At 38.6% G+C, this 19,479-nt stretch overlaps 1 long non-coding RNA gene across 1 annotated transcript in view; it reads left to right on the top strand.

The window, feature by feature from the left end:
• LOC141581412 (uncharacterized) overlaps nucleotides 1-17,336 on the top strand; it is a 61,768-nt gene extending 44,432 nt beyond the window's left edge. The window contains exon 3 of the long non-coding RNA XR_012513996.1: nucleotides 17,088-17,336. This is a non-coding gene — a long non-coding RNA (uncharacterized LOC141581412). The remainder of the gene's footprint in view (nucleotides 1-17,087) is intronic.
• Nucleotides 17,337-19,479: the final 2,143 nt, after the last annotated feature.

The raw sequence follows: 19,479 nt of genomic DNA, 5'->3' as shown, positions 1-19,479 counted from the left end.
GAAATTATTATTTGGCTAGTTAATTCTCATATCTTTATTTTACCTTTCTTATGTTTCTGCCATGTTTTCTCAATGATTTGTAACCTCTTCTGAAGCCGGACTTCAGATCTTGATACTCTGCATCATGGTTCCTGATTCAAAGTTAGGTACTCTAAGCCTTCCACAAAGCTTCTGTTTATTCATTCATGCATTCATTAATTTTTCTACTTCATTCACTTATTCATGCAATAGATATTTATTGAGTATGTATTCTGTTCCACTCCTCTTTTTGTTGATACATGACTATGCATATTTATGACATTCATGTGATATTTTGATGCATGCATATAATATATAATGATCAAATAGGCATAACTAGGATATCCACCATCTCAAATGTTTATCATTTCTTTGTGTGGAAAACATTCTATATCTTATCTTCTAGCTATTTTGAAATACACAATATATTATTAACTATAATCACCATATTATTAACTATAATTCAATAGGAATTATGCTATCGAGCCCTAAAACTTATTCTTCCTAACAATATTTTTGTACTCATCAACCAACCACTTTATTGCCTCCCCTATCAGCTTTGGTAAGTACTATTTTACTTTCTACTTCCATGAGATCAGCTTTTTTAGCTCCCATATGTAAGTGAGAACACGCAATAGTTGTTTTGGTATGCCTGGCTTATTTCACTTAACATAATGTCTCCCTACCTTACCCATGTAACTATAGGAGTTCATTCTTTTTTGTGGCTGTATAATATTCCATAGCCAGGTACTTTTTTTGATGTTGGTATAATTGAAGAGGCATTCTTGACCTCATGGAGTCTATGTTCTAGTGGATCAAGGAGCTAAAATATATAGGAAACCTAGATAGAAAGTGACAGGGGAGAAAATTAACAGCTCCAGGTCTATCTGACAAGGTTAAGCAGTCTGCATGCAATGGCTGAATCAAGAATGGTTTCCTGCCAATGGCTAGTTCCTGTTGTATCTGGTGTCTGCACTGAACAGTGAAATGCTGACTGCTCTATAGGTTTTCCTTGATGCCCTTCAAATTGGCCTGGCCAAAATAATTGGACTCCTCTCTTACTTCTTGTCCCAAATTTTATTTCACCAAGATTAAAGTTTTGCCTTAAATGTTCATGTTTTACTTGAAAACTTGCTCTCTGATCTGTTCTTTCCAGGTCCCACTGCTAGAGATTGTTCCTTGTCTTTCCCCGCCAATCCTGGCTAAAATACTTCTTTAAGATAGAATTATCATCATAGTATTTCCATTTCTCTGTTTTTTTCCCCCAACAATTGATTTATATATATTAAAATACAAATAAACTACATACTGCATATGAGACATTTTCCTGAGAAGCAGGGATATAGAAGTAAATGATACTTTTGATCTAACATGATATATCATGTTTGACATGATATTTCTTATGTGGCAGCTGTTCAATCCTCTTTTGTCCTATTTGTCAATATAAAATTGTTTTCAAAAACTTTAAATTTCTTACCAGTTTGTCAAGGATTTCTTTGGCTGTAGATATTCTTTTATGTGTGTGGGGTGTATGTGTGTATGCATGTGGTATATGTGTGTGTGTATGTATGCGGTGTATGTGTGTACATGTGTATGTGTGTGGGGTGTGTGTGTGTATGTGTGTTTGTATGTAAATGTGAATGTGTGGTTTGTATGTCCTTCTAGGATGCGAAGCACAGCATCATGTGAAAATAAGGGATTTTTGAATAAAAAGATATACATGCTAAGTAAATGATTTCTGTAGTAGTATACGTTTTTGTGCTTAATGTTATGGACACTTTTGAAAATGGTAGCTAAACGAATGCTGAGTCACTTTATTTGCACCCATAAGATACTGGGAATTAAGCAGAGTTGATGCATATGCAAAGGTGCCTGCTGTAGTTTGGAAGTTTGTCCCCCCAAACCTCGTGTTGAAATTGGATCCTGATTTTGGAGATGGGGGTCTAATAAGAGGTGTTCAGGTCATGGGGGCAGATTCTTCATAAATAGATTAATGCCTTTCCTGGAGTGGGAGGATAAGCGATTGAGCTCTCACTCTTAGTAGTTTTCATGTGAACTGGTTGTTAAAAAGAGCCTGGCACCTGCCCCCTCTCCCTTTTGCTTCCTTTCTCACTATGTGATCAGTTCCTGCCAGCTTTTTCTTGCCTTGTACTGAGTGGAAGCAGCCTGAGGCTGTCATCAGAAGCAGATGTTATTGCCAGGCTTCTTACAGTCTGTAGAACTGTAAGCCGAATACATATCTTTTCTTTATGAATTCTTCAGCTTCAGGTCTTCCTTTCTCACAACACAAAATGATCCAAGACAGTACCTAAAAACTTCAGTTTGCCATTTGAGTCTTTCTTTGAGATGACTAGATTTTTCTCGAGGACGGGATAGACAGACCTGGAAGGAAGCCTTCCGGAATGGAAGCAGTATGAAACAAACATAATTGTCTTGGTTTAAGCCAACCTTATTTAAAGCCTCTGAGTGTTACAACTTCATTACATTTCTGTAAATATCCAAATATTCACTCAGGCTCTTGAGTTTCTGCTTTGAGGTGACCTTCAGAAATGCCCCATTCACTGCTGAGGTTCTGTTTCTCCTCGCTTTGTTCTGGCTTTACGGCAGAACTAAGTTAATGAGTTAATTACTGTGGGTTGTCACCTGGGTTTGAAGAATCATCATTTCTAGGCATTGGTACTCAGAGCGGTAAGTGGACCATGACAAATTAACATTATTTGGAAGCTTATTAGAGATTTAGAAACTTAGGCCCTACCCAAGACCTGCTGAATCAGAATATTATTTAACAAGATTCCCAGATGCAGTATAGTTTGAGAAGGACGAAGAGTCTAGAGGAATGGTAGGTGCAAGGCAACAGGAAGGCCCATGCTTAGGATCGTGGGGAGGTACAGGTTCCCATATCACTTCTCACCTAGATCCTCAAGAGCAGAACTTACTGATAACTTGGGTTGATTTTGGTATACTGACTATAGACCTGGGACTATGATAATGCAAGTGGGGCTCACGGGGTGCAACACTTCCAGGAGTACCCACTCTCAGATGCTGACCCTGCAGGTGTTATGAATCTCAGAATCCATGCCCCCCTAAAGTTTGTACCTGAGGGGCCATGCTCACCTCACCCTAGTCTTGCCCTGTGGTGTGCTCAGTTTGACTATTAAATGGGAGCAACAGTTGTTGAAACATTACCTACTTGTGAAAATCTCTCTTCTCTCCTTCTACTCTTTATGGCAAAAGCCCGTCTAGAAGTCTCTCTCTCTTTCTCTCTCTCTGTGTGTGTGTGTGTGTGTGTGTGTGTGTGTGTGTGTGTGTGTGTTTCTACTCTTGCAACTCTCTTCTGTGGTTTGGTGAGAAAATTGAGAATTGGAGAGCCCCTCTAGTCTATTAGTTGGACTGTTTATGTTCAGTTTACTAAGATTTCAGAGCATCAGTCTAGCTCAGAAATCCAGACCTCTGTTTACCTTTTCTTCTTCATCTTCGTGCATGCATTTTCCCAGATAACCTCATAGAGGGGTTGTTCAGAAATGGGGTAGGATTCTGACACTCCTGCAATCCCAGTGTCTTACTAGAGAGTCCCAAATTTAAAGATACTTGGGGTTTCTCTGGTTATTTATGGTGTTAATTTATTTTCCATATAGTTAATGCTCCCTGGGCATGGTTTCCATAGTAGAAAACTCTGAGAGGAAGACAGTTGAGTAGCTGGATAGTCACACCACCACCAAAGCTGGGGTAGGCTCTTGCAACTTTTAAGTCTTGACTTTCCTCCTCCATAAAGTGAGAATAACACTAATTCCTACCCTGTAGTATGAATAAGAAAATTACATTAACAAATTCATGTATTTCAAAAAATATTATGGAAATATTGTTAACCTCTTGATTGAGTTTTAAGAAGCATGTAGGAAACAATGTTTTTTTGAATCAAAAAAGCTCCGAAATCTTGAGCGCCACCTCAGAGCCCCACATTCTGTAGGTCCTGGAGTAAGGCTTGATCTGGAGTGCCCAACTTGATTTCTTTCCTTTCCATCATACTGCCTCTCAGATACATAGCACAGATAATTCATTGCTTATGTTCTTTTAAGTTTGAATGGCATCTCCTCCACCCTCCATTTGCTTTTCCTCTTTATATCAAGACATCTTTTCAGATTCAGTCCCTTGGAACCTAGTGTCTTAAGTAAAATTATTATTGATCGGCTTCTTGCAGAGTAGGAGAGGAGGCAGCAGCTGAAGTGAAGCAGGCTCTTCCTATTTGCATTTCAGGTGAGTCAGCAAAATGTGGCACTGCAGTTGTGCCTGCACTGGAATAAAACATGTTGGAAGGCACGATGCCTCTCTAGACAATTTGGATCCACATTCAGTTCAGGCCAAGAAACTCTCCATCTATTAATAGTCCCCTTGACCACCCAAGTACAAATTTCCCTGAGAAAACAAAAACCCACCTTAGAAATGGCTCACGTACATCACAGACACTGCCCTTTCCATTCTCTGCACTGCTCAGCTTCTCCAGCTGCATGGCAACCCTTGACATTCCAATGGAGACTGCTTTCTACCTGTTTCGACTGTTAATCCTCAACAGAGGCCAGAGAAGGTTCATAGGCTCTAATGTCCTGGGATAAAGCATCAAGTGCTCACTACTGGAGGCCCAACTTGTGCCCCACTTCAGACTTCCAGGATTTTTCCTCAACCTGGTGTCTATCCTCCAGCCCAGAATCTAATCTTGGGCCTCTGAAAATGGGATATTGACTTATTCTTCCCAACCTTCGTAGGTAGTAGATCACGCTACCTCACATTTCTAGACCCTTTCACTGCCTGTTTTCAGATCCTTATCTCATAGTCAATTAGCTACCCTAATTGTTTGTTCACTCTTCTGTTAATATTTTCAGTGTCTTTTATGAGCCAGACTCCGCCATGCATTGGAGACTAATAGAGAATAACACTGGTCTTACGAAGCTGTAGTTTCTTAAAGTCGACAGATGTTCATTTATCAATAACAAATATTTATTAAGCATCCCCTATAAAACAGGGATTATTCTTAAAATGAAGGATACAGTAGAGAATGAGCAGATACAGTCCCTGAATTCTACAGCTTACATCATACTGGGGTAGGTTGGGGAGGTATATAACCGACACAAAATAATAATGTGCCAGGTGGTAGGATAGGATAAGGAGGAAACTAAAGTAGAAACATGGGGAAAGGAGCAATGAGTAGTTCTATTTGAGGTGGTGTGATCAGGGATGTTTTCTTTGATAAAGTGACATTTGAACTGAGACTTGAATGAAACTAGAAAGACAGTCATATAGATAGCTGGGAACGGGATATTCTGAGAAGGAATAGTAAAGATATAAGTGTGAGGGGAGGAATATGTTCAAAGTTTTTGAAGAGCAAGAGTGGAAGCAGCAGGCTGGACTGGAGAGAAAAAGACAGGTGAGATCAGACAAGGTATGGGAGCAGGGAGCAGTGGGCAGCTTTGAGTATAACCCCATGTGCCCTGGTGAAGACTTTAGATTTTACTCTTAGTGAAATGATAATGTTTCAGAAAGATCTGGGCAGTGGAGTCACGTGGCCTGACTTAGGTGTTAAAAATTTTCTTTTCTTTAGAATATGGAGACCAGACTGTATGAGGCCAGGGGGAAGCAGCAATATCATTAGCGAGGCCTCTGTGATGATTTTCGATGTCAGAAGTAGGTGATTTGGACCAGGCTGCTGACAGCAATGTTGGTTAAGATATTTTGAAGGTTAAGCAGTAACATGTACAGAAAGATCAAATTCTGAGTGTAAGAGGAAGAGAGAATTCAAAGATGATTCCAAAGCTTTCATATGAACCTCAGAATGAATGAGGTTATCTTTTACTGACATGAATCAAAGAATTTCTCAATGGAGGATGAATGTACAAATCTGGATTAGTGCTAATGTTGAAAGATGCTGGACCCTGTCACTTTCCAATCTCATATCCTCCACTGTCCCTTTTGTTTTCTACTCTCTTGCTAGCCACATCCCTTCTCACTGCAAAGACTTTACACAAGATGCTTTTTGTTAAGGATTTGGATGTTATCTAAGAATGATGAAAAGCAGGCATTAAACAATGCAGTGAGGTAAACAGATTTACGCTTTGGAAGCTTACTTTGTCTATAGGTTGGAAAATAGATTGGGGAGGACTAGTGTAAACAAAGGGGAACTAGTTTGGAAATGACTATAGAGATCAGGAATGAGAAGACAGTGGTTTGGACCAGGGTGATATCACATTAGATAGCTTGACTATCGCAGGGCCTTTCTGGAAACACTAATTTCCATGATCTTCCTAAGTTCCTAGTTGTCATGTAGGCATGGCTGTAGTTGGTAAATCAGAAAAGGCTAAATTGTGCTGTGGTAGGAGAAAGACAGGAGGCAACTGCAGGTATAGATTAAGTAGAGGAAGTTAAATGTGGTTTTCTAGGGTGGGGCCCTCAGGAAGCTATGAACTATTTCCAGGAAGAGCTGACACATTTCTTTGATGCCCTAGTGGTTTTATATTTTTCTGCCTGAAGTTTACCACTTTCTACCCATGTACTCCTCTCCTGTTTCCATAACCCTCCTCCTTTCAGGACCACTTGAAACACTTCATTTATGCCCAACTTCTGGATGTTCTTTCCTATACTCTATTAGACCTCCCAACAGCTCGAAAAGGAGGTATTGTTGCGTAATGGCTAAGAGCCCTTGCTTTTGAGTTGGACTGGCTTAGATTTGAAACTCAGTTCTATCACCTACTAACTTCGAGGCTTTGGGCTGATTATTTAATTTCTTGGTACCCAATTTGTCATGCCTGTAAATGGGTAGAAATTATAATAACATCTATTTCATAGGCTGGTTATCATGATTAAAATTTATGCCAGGGGACTTATTGTTTCTGGTCTGACGTAGAAGAAGCTTGGCAGTTCCCCCTCCATCCTAAAAATAAGTAAAAATTTGAAGAAATGAAAAAATCAATACCTTTGCTTAGATATATAAGAGAAGGAAGGTCACAGGGCAAATTGCTGCCCCCAGAATTGGAGAGACAGATAGGCAGATAAAGAGAATCACAACTTACTGGAGTAGAAACCTATGAGCTCAAACATCCGTTGGAACCAGTGCCAGGATAGGAAAACCTGGACTATAAATTGACTTATTTCTGGAGACTCGGTGTGAATAAGTCTGAGAGATAAAAATGCCTGGAGAGCTCAGACATAGGGGGTACCATGCTTTTATGAGTTTTACCTCCGGGAGCTCTAACACATTCTCACATTGAGTATCTGAGACAAATTTCCTCAGGCTTTGGCAAGAGGAGAGAAAAAGGAAGCATTTTGAAATAGAGCAATGCATTTTTTTTTAACAGGGTCTGCCCTCAGGAGAAACTATCTAACCAGAGCCTAACCCACTAGAGTTTTTATCAGAGCCTAATTGACCTGAGGAAAAGAAATATTCAATTCCAGCAAGCTCCAGTCTTCCACATGGAGGAAGAGAAATACCCAGTTCCAGCCTACTTCAGCTGTCCATCCCACTTCCATCCCACCTAAAGTGGGGTGGAAGAAACCGGAGAAGAAGGCATGACATTCAGTTCAGAGACACAGACACATCAGAGTTCAGTATCTCTAATGAATTTGATGCAAAATCCTCAGTAAAGTATTATTAATTAAATCCAACAATGTATGAAAATTATTATATGCCATGACTATTTGGAATTTATCTCAGGCACACAAGCCATATTGAACATCTGAAAATCAATTCATGTGATCCATCACATTAACAGACTCAAGAAAAAGAAAACACATTATAATATCTGTAGATGTAGAAATTTTTTTTTAACAAAATGACACCTATTCACAATGAAAATGCCCAGTAAATTAGAAATAGAAGGTAATTTCCTCAACTTGATAAGATACAAAAACCTACAACTAAAATCATACTTAGTGGTGAAAAATTAAAAGCCTTCCAAGTAAGACTAAGAATAAGGCAAGGATTTATGCTCTCACCAATCCTTTTCAACATCATATTGGAAGCCCTAGCTAGTGCAAGAAGAAAAAAAAAAGTTATATTAATAAGAAAAAGAAAGTTTTGTTTGCAGATGACATGATTATCTGTAGAAATCTCAAATAATCAACAACAAAAAATCCTGAAACTAGTAAATAATTATAGCAAAATTTCAGGATATGAGATTTATATACAAAGGCCAATTACTTTCATATATACAAGCAAAGAACAAAAGGGATTTGAAATTAAAAATAAAATTGTTTACATTAGTACCTCCAAAATGAAATACTTATGTATAAACCTAATAAAATATGTACTATATATATACACATATATATATATACAACACATATATATATACATATATATACATATATATACATATATATATATATACATATATATATATATATATATGAAAAACCACAAAACTCTAATGAAAGAAATCAAAGAAGAACTAAATAAATGGAGAGATATTCCATGTTCATGGATAAGAAAAGTCAATATTGTTGAGATATCAGTTCTTCTCAACTTGATCTATAGATGCAATGTTATCCCAATCAAAATCTCAAAAAAATTATTCTGCAAATATCCACAAACTAATGCTAAAGTTTATATGGAATGGCAAAATACACAGAGAATAGCCATATTGAAGAAGAACAAAATTGCATGATTATTACTACTGAACTTCAAAACTTACTATAAAGCTGCAATAATCAAGACAGCATGGTATTATTAAAAGAATAGGCAAATCGATACATGAAACAGAATAGAAGGCCTAGAAATAGACCTATATAAATATAGTCAACTGATAATCAACAAGTGAGCAAAGGCACTACAATGGAGCAAAGACAGTCTTTTCAACAAATGGTGCTGGAACAACTGAACATTCACATGCAAAAAACTCAATCTAGACATAGACCTTATACCTTTCACAAAAATAACTCAAATGCAACATAAACCTAAATTAAAATATAAAAGTATAAATGCCTAGAAGATAACATAAAGAAAACTTAGATGACCTTGGGTATAGTGATAATTTGTTATATGCAACACCAAAGGTACAAACTGTGAAATAATTAATAAGCTGGACTTCATTAACATTAACAATGTCTGCTCCATGAAAGGAAATATCAAGGGAAGCTGCAGAAAAGCCAGACTGGAAGAAAATATTTGCAAAAGACATATCTGACAAAGAACTATTATTCACAATATACAAAGAAATCAACAATAAGACAACCAACAATCCTACTTATAAATTGACCCACAACTTTAATAGACACTGCACCAAAAAAGGTATAAGATAGTAAATGAGCATGTGAAATGATGCACTATATCATATGTCATCAGATAAATGCAAATTAAAACAACAATTACCACTACATACCTATTAGAATGGCCAAAATGCAGAACACTGACAACACCAATGCCGGCAAGGATGTGGAGCATCAGGAACCCTCATTTGTTGCTGGTGGGGATAAAAAATGGTACAGCCAGTTTAGAGGACAGTTTGGCAGTGTCTTATAAAACTAAACATACACTTGCTATACAATCCACCAATCATGCTCCTTGGTATTTACTCAAAGGAATTGAAAAGTTATGTGTACACAGAAACCTGCACATGGATGTTTATAGCAGTTTTAGCCATAATTGCCAAAAGTTGAAAGTAACCAAAGTGTCCCTTAGTGAGTGAATGGATAAATTGTGGTATGGTAGACAATGGAATACTATTCAGCACTAAAAAGAAATGAGCTATAAAGCCTCATAAAAAAAAGCATGGAGGAACCTTAAATGTAAGTAGCCAATCCGAATAGGAAAAGGCTATGTACTGTATGATTCCAACTATGTTACAATCTTAAAAAGGCAAAACCATAGAGATAGTAAAAAAGATCAGGGATTGCTAGTGGTTGATGAGAGAGAGGGATAAATCGGTAGAAAACAGAGGATTTTCATGACAGTGAAACTATTCTCGTATGATACTGTAATGGTGGATATGCATCATTATACATTTGTCCAAACTCATAGAATGTACAACAAGAAGAGTGAACCCTAACAGAAACCATAAACTTTGGGTGATAATGATGTTTCAATATAGATTTATCAATGGTAACCAATGCACCAATCTGGTAGGGGATGTTGAGAATGGGGGAGGCTATGCATGAATGGAGGCAGGGAGTATTTTGGAATATTGTAATTTCTGATCAATTGTGCTGGGAACATAAAACTGCTCTAAAAATAAGTTTATTCTTTAAAAGCCACATGATACTCAGTGTTAAAAAAGAGATAATGTCTACTAAGTACATGATACAAAGCCTGGAAAATAATAATAGCTGACATTATGAAATTCTTAATTTGTATCAAGCAGTAAAGAGCTTCATGTACATTAACGTGTTTTATCTTCCAAAGTATACTATTATTCCCATCTAACAGATGAGGAAACTGAAGTACAGAGTGCTTTAGTAGCTCACACAAAAAGACAAGGCTGTTTAGTGTTAGAGCCAGGGTTTGAACTGAAGCAGCTGCTCTCAGTGAGCAGACTGTACAGCCTCTCTCAAGTAGTAAGCATCTAACAAAGATGGCTATCAGTGTCCTCAGTGGGGCATTTTTTAAAAATGGGCATTCTAGGATCTCAGGGGAGATCCTCATTACCTGATTTGATACCCTTCTTCCATTATCTTTTTTAAAAAATGATTGCTGAGACTCTTTAAAAAATAAACGAATCTACTTTCTTAGAAATCTAAGGGGAGAGCCAGGCGTGGTAGTTCACACCAGCTTTTTGGGAGGCCGAGGCAGGTAGATCACCTGAGGTCAGAAATTTGAGACTAGCCTGGCTGACATGGCAAAACTCTGTCTCTATCAAACATGTAAAAATTAGTGAGCATAGTGGTGCACTGGTAGTTCTAGCTGCTCTGGATGCCGAGGCAGGAGAAGCGCTTGAGGAGGGTTCCATGAGCCAAGATCATGCCATTGCACTCCACCCTGGGTGACAGAGTGAGAGTCCATCTCAGGAAAAAAAAAAAAAAAAAAAAAAAAAGAAAAGAAAGAAAAAGAAAAAGAAAAGAAAAAGAAACCTAAGGAGAAATAATAGGTGATCAGATTTTAAATGAGTAAATGAATGATTGGATTGCCTGCATTCGCTGCAGACCCTTAGGAAATATTTGCTGAGCAAATGAGTATCAGGATTAGGAATGTTTAATAGGATCAGGGAAGGCCCCAATGCAACCTTGTTTAAAAATAGAAGAGACAAGTGTAGTGTTGGTTGTGTTGAGTATGGCAGCAGAGTTGAGTGCTGCTGTTTTATCATTTCTGTAGAAGAGCAATGCCTCTGCTAAGCTTTCCAGCCTTTTTACAGGTAACATTTTGTGGCTAAAACATAGAATATACAGGTCTTAAATATTTCTACATTTAAGTGTCATAGGCTATGAGCCCCTGGCATGATGAGAGGCAGTGTGTGTGTGGTAGTTTAGCAAATAGGAGCTTAAATCAAACTGCCTGATGTTTGAATTCTGATTCCACTACTTTCCAGCTTTGTGGTCTTGGGCAAGTATTTGAACCTTCTGGTGCCTCCATTTCCACATCTATAAAATGTAGATCAAAATAGGACCTATGCCATTTGACTGATAGGATAATTGAATGAAATAATACATACGAAGGGTCCAGCAGAGAGGCAATAAATATTGGTTGTGACAACAGAGTGCCAGTTGTGGGCCATGGCAGGTGACCACTTGTGCTAATGTTAAAGCAGAATAACTCAAGAAAAGCACCAGACTTTTAGGTCTCTGTGTAGCTAAGTCATCTGGTCTGGAAATATAATGACAATTTCCTGAGTTTGCTAATTACTTTCAAGCCAATTAAACACATCTTCTCTATATGTCTCAAAGCATTTAATGAAAAAGTCCATCTAATTCTATTGCATTCTGTATTTCATTTCATAATTTTGATACAATAATCTGTTTTGTGTCCTGGTCTGTTCTGGTCCATTTCATTTGATTTTATTCTGTTTGCATTCCTATAGCATATTCCACACCATTTCATATTCCACTGCCTTCCATTCTACCCAATTCCACATCTCCCTGGCCTCATCAGCCTGAGAGTAATAAATGGATAGCAATTGACATATTTCTTTCACTCTATCCCTACCTATTTTCTATGAATATATTCCCTTTAAATTCTTCCTGAAAAACTCTAAGTGTCCTGGAAGATCATGGCCTAAACTAATAATCTGGTCTTTTTGGTGATCTACAACCTATCTCTCTCCTGTACCAGCTTGCTGTGGAGAATCCTCTGGTATGAGCCAATTATACCAGTGGCAACTGGTTGGGATAGTACAAGCACTAAGGCTTGGACTTTCTAAATGGAGCAACAAGGCTCCTCCAATAAAGCTGCCTTTTGCAAATGGAAACAGTTATAGTTTCTTCTTCCCAGTTGCCTCCTTTTCTGGGTAGTAGGGTCTCCAGTTGCATCCAGAAATTAGATCATTAAGACAAATATATACTGGTACTCATTGGACGTCTGTTCAGGCAACTGACTCAGTGACTACAGATTTCACTCACTTGATAACATCAGGACTGAACAGAGGGTGGGTCTTGTAACCAGCTAGGGTTTTCAGCACCAAAAAGATGGGGCATTGGGGGGCATATTTGTATTGCTCAACAGTGACACCTGTTGACCCAGATAGAAACATTTTTTCAGGTGGGGTGGGGAAGGCTTTAGGACTAAACAAACATAAACAGCAAGATTGTGAACTGATAACAGAGCAAATAACATATTCGAAAGCCATCTGTTCCTATCTGAGTTGGTTTCCTTGATGCCAGAGTTGAGTTAACTTTGGCCAGGATACAATAAAATGTTAGCAGAATTGATGAGTACAAGGTTTTGCAGGGTATTTAATGAACATCTGGAGACAAGCAATGTAATCTGGTCAGTGGAGGGAAAGTGAGGCCCATACATACATATATGCCCTGTATGAGCTATTATAGAGTGGTGGAGCCCAGACAAGGAATCAATCTGTTGAATCAAAATCTAAAAGACTTCTCACTTCAGAGTAATGATTCTTATTTGTCTCTTTTGCTTATGAAAATGAAATCATATCTCTATGCCTGCTGCCTCTCTCCCTCCCTCCCTTTCTTTCATTTTTCCTTCCTTCCTTCCTTTCACAAACACATACAAAATAGGTTTGTTAACACCATGAGTCAGGCACTGGACCGGATATTGATGATGAGCATGACTTGATAACGAGGTTCATCAAATTTCAGAGAGCTATTCCTGCCCATTATTTGGTATAATCACTGATACACCTGAGCCCTATAGTGTAGGCTGTGATATCTCAGAAATGACAAAGATGGTATCTGGATGAGGGAATGGTAGATCAGTGAAACCTTCACCGAGGACAGGGTTTTTGAGTTAGGTCTTAAAAGGACAGAAGTTTCACAGCAGAATTAAACTCACAGGCATGGAGGGAAATGACGGAAACAACCATTTGGAGAATGGTTAAGTCTTGTGTGCAAAAACTCCTTGTTTATCATGTAATTCTTTTGAAGATCGCATGGGGGCCGTAAAAAGAGCATAGGCTTTTGAAGAAGTCAGACCTAACTGAAATCGCACTCAGTAGCTTTGTAGCTATGACAAGTTGGTAGACTTTTATGGGCCTGTTTCTCTATCTATCATGTAGAATTAATACCTACTTCCAAAAACTGGCATGTGGTAGTGGTAAGGACATTAATACTGAGCCTACAGCATGAAAACAACTGGAGAAGTGGTGTTATCCACATTCCACAGATCTGAGTCCTGTTCTTCAGTCTCCAAAGAGGCACATTGGTTTGTCACAGAGTAAATGTCTGCGGGAAAGACGGTGCCATGCAATTAGTAGGCTGCCTCAGGCTTGTGAACTTTCATGTAAATGTATTATGTGCGTACACACACACACACACACACACACACCCCATAACATGACCTGAAAGCAGAAAATCTTCCTGTGGAATGTCACAGAAATAGATCTGCAAACAGGAGACTCTTTCATAAAAGTTTCCAGAGACACCCCAGTTGGTACATTCTACAACACTGGATCAGACCAACATTTCCATCTCTCTTTTGGCCTCTCCTTGCCAACTAGGGCAGCAAACCTTTTGCCACCTCCATTTTAAATTTAGATTTTGACATCATCTCCTGGCCTAAACGTGGGTCATGGTGGAGGGCCAAGTTCACATGGCTGTTTTCTCCAACTTCAGCTTTCCTCTCATCTGTGCTCTCCTGGCAGTTTTCATTCGCTCCTTACAGAGTGCTTACCACCTACCCTGCCTTTTTTTCCCCCCTCAATTCATGGAAATGAATCAGATCTGTGATGGCGTCATTCAAAAGAGAAAGCTAATTAAAAAGGTCCCCTTTCCTTCCTCTTACAGACCTTGCCATCGTTTCCCCTTTTGGAGACACAAGCCAGGAAGGAAGCTCTTCAGTGCAGCTGTGAATAGAGAAATGCTGGCTGAGGTTTAGGGGACACTGGGTGATCATTCCCAGTGAAATTTTTAGAACCCTAGGGACACGCTGCTTTGTCTTTTCCAAGGTCAGGATAAACAGAATAACTTCAGGCTCAGAAAGAACATGTGGTGTAAACATTAACTACAGAATAAATATGATTAAGCTGGTACATGGAGAAAGATGTTTTCTAGGAGATGCTTATCCAGGGATGAGAGCTTTAGTAAGTGTTGATATTTACATGATTCTTACGGTGTGTCAGGAACTGTTCTAAGTGTTTTACATATGTCAATTTATATGATAGTCACAACCACTGAAAGGGATAAGTATTCTTATTACTTTCATTTTACAGATAGGGAAACTGAGGTATAGAGAAGTCAAGTGACTTGCCCAAGATTACTAAACTACTTAATGTCAACAGTAGAATTTGAACCCAGATCATATGTTTACAAAGTTCATGCTCACAATCACTGCATTACAGATACACCATTTGTCTTTGCATACTTAAGTAGTCATAACTTAATCTGAAGCAGTTATCAGGAAGCAAACAGTCCCCTTATTATGTGGACCAGCATAGTGATAATTTAAAAATGTGGTGCTATTAATTTACTTGCTAATATCTTCTAACTGAGGCAATCTTGAACAAGAATATACATATCTAGCCTCTATTTTTCTAGCTGGAAGTTCTAAAAATCCCTGGGCTTAATATTGAATGGCAACAATTGGCTGGAGTTGAGTGCTGCCACTCTCTTTTAACTGAGACATATTCTCTCCAGTTTGCTACAGGCCCCACCACTCCCTATTGCCACTCCAACACCAGGTCATTTGGCATCTTATTTGGCTCATTTTGTGCACGTGTGTTCCACACCTGCTAACATAACCCTAAAACTATTTGAGTCTGTGGCTCCTGCTCTTTTGACAGAAGACTTTTCTCCAATTCCAAGGTCAATATATACCATATTGACTTTGGGCAAATTTTTTTAACGTGATCAAGCTCAGTTTTTCTCCTTAAAAAAAATGAGGAGTTAAAAACAACAGTCTGTAGTTGCCTCATCTATGGACTGGGAAGAATTAATGCCTGTCATTTCTGGAGTTGTTGTAAGGGTCAATTGGGACAACATCTGTGAACACACTGAAGCAATCTCAGGGTTTTAGACAATGCTGGGGCTTAGAAAGCACTTTGTATTTTAAAGCCACTTTTATTTACAAAGTCTAATTGACCGCTCTGAAAAACTGTCAAGTAAAGTGGACAATGAAGGCTTTATACTCTCTCCAACTATACCTTCCATTGTATGGATTTGGAAGCTGCGGTCCAAATATGTTAAATGCCTTGTCTAATGTGGTCCATTAATGTAAGTACAGAAATGGAATGAGACCCAAATCTGCTTCATGGAGGGGGATTCTTCAAGATACTGTGAAGCTTCTTCGCAAGTAGTTCTATCTTCAGACTCCAAGGTCCCAATTTGAATCCTAATTCAATACAGGACTTTCAAAATCTTAAAAGCAACCTGACAGTCACTACAGAGGACTGTGAAAAATACTAGTGCAGAGCCACATACTCTGGGCTTCACACTAGATTCTGCCACTCACTTCCTTTGTGGCCTTGGACCAGTGACTCAAACCATTAAACCTCAGTTTCTTCACTTATACAATAGGGATAATGTCACCTGTTCAGACTACCTTACAAATTTGCTGTGAGACTCCATCAAGATGATATCAGTGAAAGCAAGATGTCACCATCCATTAATATCAGTATGTGTGTGTCTCTTAGTCTCCTGACTAAACACTGAGCTTCTGGGGGTATGTTGTAGACTATCCTCTCTATTCTGGGTGCTTTTGTACTTCTCACATAAGAATGAATGAAATGTCTAAACAGTAAGACCTTAGCCATCAGGTGGTTCCAGCCAGGGAAGCAGGAGATGCAGCCATAAAATGATTCTTTTTGGGGGATTGCTATAAAAAATGAGAAATGATGTTCAAGTTGAGGGCTGTTTGCTTTCTACCTGATACGATAGGGTATCACTCTATGAGAATCCAAGGCATTCTCGATCATTGGTCTGCAGTTCGCACTGTCAAAATGCAAAAATTAGTGTTAGGGTAAAGAAACATTGGACTTTAAGTCAGAAGATGTAGCTTTAAATTTTGACTCAGTCCTTTAGAAACTGTGTGACCTCAACTAAATTACATGACTTCTCTGGACCTCAACTGGGCTGTCATGATTAAAGGCGTTCTTAGACATAGTAAGCATTTATGTTGGTGCTCTTCATTCTTACATGCTTTATTACAACTCACGAATTTCCACTGGAAACTTGTACTAGGTTTGTATTGTCTTTGTCTTTTTCTTAATTTTTGTCTTTCCTTCTCTTTCTTCCTGTTTTTAAATCCACTTGTGAGCCAAGTTGACTCTTCTTTATTTTATCCCAAGTCCCCAAACACCCTACCCAAGTTAAGAGATTTCTTCTCCTCAGGCTGAAAATACTCAGTGGGTAAACCCAAGCTCTTTAAATGCAAGATAGTCAGATCCACTTAATGTAATTTGGTTCCTGCCTCCGAGTTAATGTCGCAAGAAGTATTTGAATGAGGTTTGCTATGTTTTTTGTTGGTTTGTTTGTTTTTACAGAGTCGTAAACTGGATCCCAGAAAAATTCTGGTCAAACTAAATGAATGATTCACTGAAGAATGGGGGCCAAAAACAAAAAAACAAAACAAAACAAAACAAACGCAAAACAACAACAACAACAACAACAACAACAAAAACCCGCTGGCTGCTTGTTCTCTCTTTCTAGTTAATGAATCGAATTGATACAGGAACTTCATCGTGTTCTCAGGGAAATCCTGTTGGCTGGGGCTCACTCTTCAGCACCGCTAAATTTAGGTCATGGCTCAGTGAAGAACAATTAAAGATTCTTAATAAAAGATAATTTACCCAGTGACATCCAGCAGGACAGCTGGGCAGGCGTTCTCATTTTCTTGTTAATGTTGTGGGGGTGGGGATGGATGTTGACAGAAAGTCATTTTCTGACCTGCTTTGTGGCATATGTCGGTATACGCTTTTCCAGCAAGTGAAAGCTGAACCTAATGGGACCCCCACAAAATAGTTTCCTAAATTGGGCCAGGATTTTAAAAAATGCTGTGAGAGAACCATAGTAGTGAGAAGGCAGAATTCATAAATTCAGCCTCTGAATCCTGGTTGCTCATGCCCTCTCCAGATTAATCTTTTTCTACCTTACCTTCTGCTCTCTACTCACTCCTCTCTCTACTCTTCAGCTATGCTGAATTATTTTATGGCTTTTCATAAACTGTGCTTTATCTGTACCCCCATTCCACTTCTTTTTTTTTTTTTTTTGAGACAGGGTCTTGCTTTGTTGCCCAGGCTGTAGTGCAGTGGCACAATCTTAGCTTATAACAACCTATTTCTGCTGGGCTCAAGCCGTTCTCCTGTCTCAGCCTCTAGGGTGCCTGGATTCACAGGTGTGTACCATCACCCTGGCTAGTTTTTGTATTTTTTGTAGAGACAGTGTTTTACCATGTTGACTAGGCTGGTCTCGAACTCTTGAGCTCAAGCAATCTGCCTGCCTTGGCCTCCCAAAGTGCTGGGATTACGGGTGTGACCCAACATGCCTGAATTCTCTGTCTGTTTTGTCTTTGACCACCCTGTTCCTCTGGGCTGGTATGCTTCCCCTCCCTTTTGAATGACTTATTTTTGCTTTAAAACCTATTTCCATTGTCATCTCTGCCAGACAGCTTTCTATGACCCTTGAAGCCAAAGCACGATGCCTTCCTCTAACTCTTTGCTTGGTTTCTTCATTAGATTGAGCTCTGTCAAGTACAGACTGTGTCATTGTGTTCTCGGTGCTCCAGAAGTAACCTACTCCATTGAAATCAGTTTTCTTAAAGTCCTAATGACCCCACTGTTGCCAAACAAAATAGACATTTTCCAGTCCTTACATACTGCCATTTTAATGGAATATTACACTATTTATAAGTTCTTCTATCTTGATGCCTTCTACTGTGGATTGAATTGTGCCTTCAATTGAATTGTGAGAATTCTTTTTTGTTGTTTAGGCTTTTTATTTTTATTTCAATAGTTTTGGGGGAACAGGTGGTGTTTGGTGGCATGGAAAAGTTCTTTAGTGATGATCCCTGAGATTTTGGTGCACCTATCACCTGAGCAGCGCACACTGTACTCAATGTGTAGTCTTATCCCACTGCCACCCTCCTCCCCCAAGTCCTCAAAGTCCATATCATTGTTGTGCCTTTGCATCCTCGTAGCTTAGCTCTCACTTATAAGTGAGAATATATGATGTTTGGTTTTCCATTCTTGAGTTATTTCACTTAGAAAAAATAGTCTCCAACTCCATCCCGTTTGCTGTGAATGCCATTATTTCATTCCTTTTTATGGCTGTGTAGTATTCCATGATATGTATAGGAATACTATATATATATAGGATTGCTGGATCAAATAGTAGTTCTACTTGGGATCTCCATACTGTTTCCCATAGTGGTTGTACTAGTTCAAATTTCCGTCAGCCATGTAAAAGTGTTCCCTTTTCATCACATCCATTCCAACATCTGTTATTTTTCAATTTTTAAATTATGGCCATTCTTGCAGGAGTAAGATGCTGTTTCATTGTTGTTTTATTTTACATTTCCCTAACAATTATTGATGTTAAGTATTTTTTCATACACTTGTCTATCTTCTTTTGAGAATTGTCTCTTCATGTCCTTTGCCCACTTTTTATGGGATTATTATTATTTTTCTTCCTGATTTGTATGAGTTCTTTGTAGATTCTGGATATTAGTCTTTTGTCAGATGCATAGCTTGTGAATATTTTCTCCCATTCTGTGTGTTGTCTTTTCACTCTGCTGTTTATTTCTTCTACTGTGCAGAGGTTTTCAGTTTAATTAGGTCCTATCTATTTATTTTTGTTTTTGGTGCATTTGCTTTTGGGTTCTTGGTAAGGTGCTCTTTGCCAATGTCACTTACACCATATTCTTCCATGCTTACTAGC

Source organism: Saimiri boliviensis, chromosome 15, assembly GCF_048565385.1.
Source record: "Saimiri boliviensis isolate mSaiBol1 chromosome 15, mSaiBol1.pri, whole genome shotgun sequence".
NCBI classification, from domain to species: domain Eukaryota; kingdom Metazoa; phylum Chordata; class Mammalia; order Primates; family Cebidae; genus Saimiri; species Saimiri boliviensis.
Note: the sequence above shows the minus strand (reverse complement) of the source record. Positions and strands in the feature narration are given on the sequence as shown.